A 5748-nucleotide genomic window follows, 5' to 3' on the forward strand; every position below is an offset into this window, starting at 1 on the left:
TTGGCACTGAGGAGAATGAAATAAGGTATGGCCCACACCACCAAAGAGCCTCTTAGTCTAATTGTGGCAGACACTTCAAAGGAGAATTTCATATGTAATATGCTGAGAGAAATAATGGAGGTAGGTACAGGGCAGTATGAAAACCAACAAAGATCATTTCATTCAACCTGGGTTAACAGGGAAGGTTCTAGAGAATATGAAGCCTGACTGAGTTTAGGATAAGGGACAAAAGAATTCCTTACAGGTGAGCAGGTTACATAAAGGGAAGAAGGCACAAAACAGTAGACGGAGTGCAAATAAGTACAAGGTTGAGAGAGAATCCCAAGCAGGCTCCGAGTTGCCAGCACAGAATCTGACGGGGGTGCTGAATCCACTAAACGAAACAGTTGAGATCACAACCTGAGCCGAAAGCAACAGTCCGATGCTTAACTGACTGAGCCACCCAAGCGCTCCTGAACGTTTATTTTTAATATGTGGTCAGACTTATTCTACCTTCTCTCATCATTGACACCAACAGAATCAAAAGCAGCTAGTGAGGTGCTAACACCTGAGGATTAATCCAGTGATTCTGGTCACAACGCATTCCAGGAGGGATTTGGGTGATAAATGGTTCATTCTTCCTTTCGTGATTTGGATAACAAATGGAATAGGAGAAGGGTACTGATTCTGATGGCCATTCCCTCAGCACATTCCTGGCTTTTTTTCTGAGCAAAGGATGCCACAATGGAAGATGCAGGAATATCCACTGTGAAATGTGATACAAGGGGCTTGGGGTTGCAGTCACAGAATTGGGTTTCACTTCTTCTTGCTTGTTTCCTCATTGTTAGGTCAGGATCCTGAACTCAGAGATAACGTTATCAAGGGGCTTGGTAACTTTCTTGGAGATTGCATCTTGTTCTCATCCTCATTTTCAAAGCTGGCAACATTGTTTTTCTCTCTGTACCCACAGCACACTTCACGTAGACCCACCCAGAGTGAGTTCCTTTAGCAGACCTAGATGGGTGTAAGAGATGCAGCTGCTCTCATGCAGATGTCTCAGAGATGCAGCTGTTCTCATGCAGATGTCTCAGGACAGCAGGGTCTACTCTCTGAACTGTACTGACACAGATGTATCCATAGACCTGTTCTTTTGATGGTTTTTCTGGGTACCAGTGATGTTGTATTTTTCTTGAAGTTTAAGAGTCAATTTCAAACCTCTCAACTGCCCCTTTTTTCAATTTACCATGTTTTCGAACTAGCCTTGTGAGAAAGAAGACAACAGCCACAATCTTGTTAATCTCTCCCGCCTCCGCTGCCCTGGGGCCAGAGTTGGCTGTGGACGACTCCAGAAAGGTAACTCAGGACATCCCCTCTGTGCTGTGATCTAGTCCGGAGAGCAGGTGGCTCCCGTATCGTCTAAATAGTTCTCTTTAAATTGTAAGACTTATTGGGGTGCCTGAGTGGCTCAGTTGTTTAGCTTCGGACTTCAGCCTCAGGTCATATCACATTTTGTGAGTTCGAGCCCCACATCAGGGCAGAGCCTGGAGCCTGCTTCAGAGTCTGTGTCTCCCTCTCTGTTTGCTCCTCCACCACTCACACTCTGTCTCTCTCTTTCAAAAAATGAATAAACATTTAAAAACATTTTTTAATAAATTATAAGGTTTATCAAGTGTTAAGCTGGGAGTTATTTTGTTGTGTTATTTATAAGGTATCTTGAGGAGAGAACCAAAAGACATATTAGCACTTCACTGGAAATTATCTATCCACTACCCTATTACCTATTTATACCCAATCTTGTTCCAGAAAAGATAGAATGTGACTTCCAAAATTACTACTTAGATAGTGTAAATAAAAACAGATCAAAAGGAAGAAACAACGGACATAAAACACGACTAGAGATGATTGTAAAATGTACATCATAAAGACCCATATGATTGCTACAACTAAATCACAAATTTGGCTCAGAGCATTCTACCAAGTTTACTGGCAAATGGAAATCTGATCAGTTCCTCAATGCACAGGGTTTATAACATAGAAACAGCAATTTATCAGGATGGATACATGATTATTGTCCTAAGATCAAACAGGATGTGCTTACTAATGTTCTTATATTTTACCTCAATATAGGCTGACGATCACAGTAGAGAACAATTTAATAAAGGCAATTCTGCAAAGAGGAAATACCCCCTGTGACTTCCTCTCCTTATTTACCTACTCACTGTAATCAGCATGACTAGCTAAGAATTACAGTATACACAGCATGCAGCAGCCCCTTATTTTTTTCCAAATTATCATTTCATTGTGCATGCAATGTATTTCTAAACATCAAGCACAAAAGCAAAAAAATCCTGTATCTTTAACAATGTCATTTAGGTAAAAACCACCAAGAATCTTGACTACTATTATAGGCTTTTTTTTTTTTTTTTTGCTGCTGTATAAGGAAAATTATGATCTTTACCACTTAAAGACTCAGAAATATTCTATCTCATTTCCATTTGCATGAAGTCTCTGGAGTTCGGCACTGCATCAGCTACAGCATTTAAAATCTCTGGTTATTTTAATTACTTATGACAAAGATGGATAAAGAGTATACCGTTTGACAAAGCCATGATGACAAGCAAATAACAGTGTTTTTAAAAAGGAAAATGTGGAATTTTGCTTTCTGGCACATAACTGTTTCGCCTTATAAACATAAGGTTCAAAAGAGAATAGCTTAGTCTTAAATCAACCATTGGGTGGTGGGTGGGAATTTTAAAAGGGCGTCAGTTGTGCAATGGCTATATGCTAAGCACTGCACTAAAGGTTTCCACACAAATTTACCAAAGTGAGCATCCTGGCAAAAGCCCTGTGAAGAATAGGGGCTATCGTTCCTATTTTACAGATAAAGAAGCAGGGGCAGTAATGCTAAGGTCAGTAAACTTTTTCTATGAAGGGACAGAGAGTAATTATTTTAGACACTGTGGATCATTAAGCCGTTGTCACAACTACACAGCTCTGTTACTGCAACGTGAAAGGCACAGACCATACTTGAACGAGTGAGTGTGGTGGCGTTCCAGTGGAACTGTTTCCACAGAAGCGATGGCAGATCCACAAAACAGGTCTTTGGGTCATAATTTGCACACCTCTGAAAGGAGGTGACATGACCTGCTCAAGATTGCTCAGGAAATTTCGACTGGAATTGAGATTTCTCTTCTGGGTGTTGTACGTGGGTGATGAATCTCTGAACTCTACATCTGACACCAATATTGCACTATATATTAACTAACTAAAATTTAAATTAAAAAATATCAGATGTTCTGCTTTGAAGCTTAATGTTTTCTCCACTCACCCATAGTTTCTTTAGTACCTAGACACCCATTTTTAAATAACTAGTTATTTGTGGACAACTTTTGATTAGTTGTTTTTAATCTGGCCAAAACAATACCCCAGCAAACTTGTTAGAAAAATGTTTTTAAATATTCATTCAATTATCTACTAATAGCTTTATGTACATGTTGACAAATACACTTCAAAAATGTTTTTGTTTAATTCAAAGTTGTCCTGTTTTTTAAAATTTTTAATGTTTATTTACTTTTGAGAGAGAGGAGAGAGAGTAAGCAGGGGAGGAGCAGAGAGAGAGAGGGAGAGGGAGACAGAGTCTGAGGCAGGCTCCAGGCTCGCACTGCCGGCACAGAGCCCAACACGGGACACGGGACTCGAACTCATGAACTGTGGGATCATGATCTGAGACAAAGTTGGATGCTTAACCAACTAAGCTACCCAGGGACCCCTCAGAGTTACCCTCTTTTCTTTATTATTGAAAATAAGAATGTTCTGAAGTCAATGATCAATTTCTACATTTAAAAAAATAGAAAAAGAAGAACAAATTAAACTGAAATCACACATAAGGAAGGAAACTATGAAGAGTAGAAATCAAAGAAATTGAAAACAGAAAGATCAATGCAGAATATCAGTAAAACCAAAATATGGTTGTAGAGAACAATAAAGTGGATAGACCTGTAGACCTCAGATAGGAGAGCTAGATATTTTTACCTTGGTATCACAAATGAAGAAACTGAGACTGAAAGTAGAGAGTAAATGTTCTTGTGGTTATCTACCCATTAAGACAGCATCTTAACTCAAACCCAAGTGTATTGAGTCTAAATTCCATTTTATATTCATCAGCAGTAAATAGAATACATTGTGTACTGTGGGGTGTTTTGAACAGACGAGTTTTCTAATCTATTTTCCCTCACCCTTAAATGTATGATCAAGCACTAACAATGGAAGTACAATACATTTAGCACCTGAAATTAGACACACTACCATATTACCACTTATCAGACAGTAACACTGTTAGCTTATTTCCAGAGTCACAGTATGTGGCTGTGCAACAGAGAAATTCTAGTCAATAATACGCACACTGTGGTCTATGTGAGTGGCTTCCCTGTGGATATACATCAGGTTACCTTCGCTACCATACCTGGTGGCTGCTCTGGTTCATTCATTAAATATTTACTGAGCATCTGCTATGTGCTAAGCTCTGGGATAGACTCTGAGGACACAAAGATTAGGAGGAATCTTAGAGTTTAGTGGGAAAAATGAGCAAAGGGACAGATAATTATAATATAGTGAGAGCAGAATGACACAGTAACTCTAACAAGAGACTTCTAACTCAGAGAAAGAAGTGAATGTCAGGATTTGCCTCTATTCTTTTATAGAATTCTAATAATTCTATTAGAATTATTCTAATTCTCTTTGCTACTGAATTAAGGTTCCTGCTCCCCAGAAATAGTGCTGCACTGAAGGTCAAGGCAGGAATGGCCTTGTTCCTGGCTCCTTTATGGGAAGATTATGGTGGATTCTTAGAGGTGTTGGTTCATTATAGATCTCTTAGGTAAGTTAATCTATACGGCAAGCAAACCTGTGTCTGTGACTATGGACTGTCTTTCTCTTTAATGTCAAAGTTATTAGAGTAACAGACTCTCCCCATCAGTGACAAAGCTGAGAAGAAACACAGGAAAGGGATTGGATGGAGAAACCCTCTGCCAGAGCTGCAAATCCCTTGAGTGGAAAAGCCATGAGCGTCTTGTTCATGACTATATCCCCCTCCCACCCACATGCTGCGCATGTGCTAGAGCTGGACTGTGCTTGACTCTCAAATGTATAAATGGATGACTGAATGATAGATGCATGAAAATATTAGCCAGGGAATGTGGATGTTTCAGTAGACAGGAAAGTATGTTCCAAGAAGACTGAACGGCATATGCAAAAGCATATGAAGAAAAAAAAGCAAGAGAGAGTATCAGAAGTTCCGGGACCTGAAAATTTTACATGAGACTAGTAAGAGTTGAGTATGAAAAGGTTAATAAGATGTGAAAGCTAAAAGTGTAATTCTGAGTCAAATCACTCGTCTACTCAATCATTTAGCACCATGACTTGTTGAATAAACTGGTTCCCTTTACATGGATTGGGTAAGCATTCACTAGCATGTCATAATATCTAGTTAATAAAACATTACACCACCTCCTGTGTGTCAAGCTGCATTTATGGGGTATAGATAAACAAATCTACCATTGTGAGTAGAAGCACACAGATTTAAAACACATAATGCATTCATAATTTTCCCCAATCTTAGTTACTTTATCTGAGTTGTCATGGTTGGGAAGTTTGGACAATCATTCTGTAATTTAAAAATACTGTTAATCAATCTGAAAATTAACATTTTCTTCCTTGTGCTTGCAGCAATAACTTCTGAGAACTTTATTTCAATTAGAAATGCCCAATTAT

At 39.0% G+C, this 5748-nt stretch overlaps 1 pseudogene; it reads right to left on the bottom strand.

Annotated features, from left to right (window-relative positions):
* Window positions 1–529: 529 nt before the first annotated feature.
* On the bottom strand, window positions 530–2588 carry LOC109278066 (protein BTG3-like; annotated as a pseudogene).
* Between the last annotated feature and the right edge of the window lie 3160 nt (window positions 2589–5748).

This window comes from Panthera pardus, unplaced genomic scaffold (assembly GCF_024362965.1).
Source record: "Panthera pardus isolate Hobbes unplaced genomic scaffold, ASM2436296v1 HiC_scaffold_7, whole genome shotgun sequence".
NCBI classification, from domain to species: domain Eukaryota; kingdom Metazoa; phylum Chordata; class Mammalia; order Carnivora; family Felidae; genus Panthera; species Panthera pardus.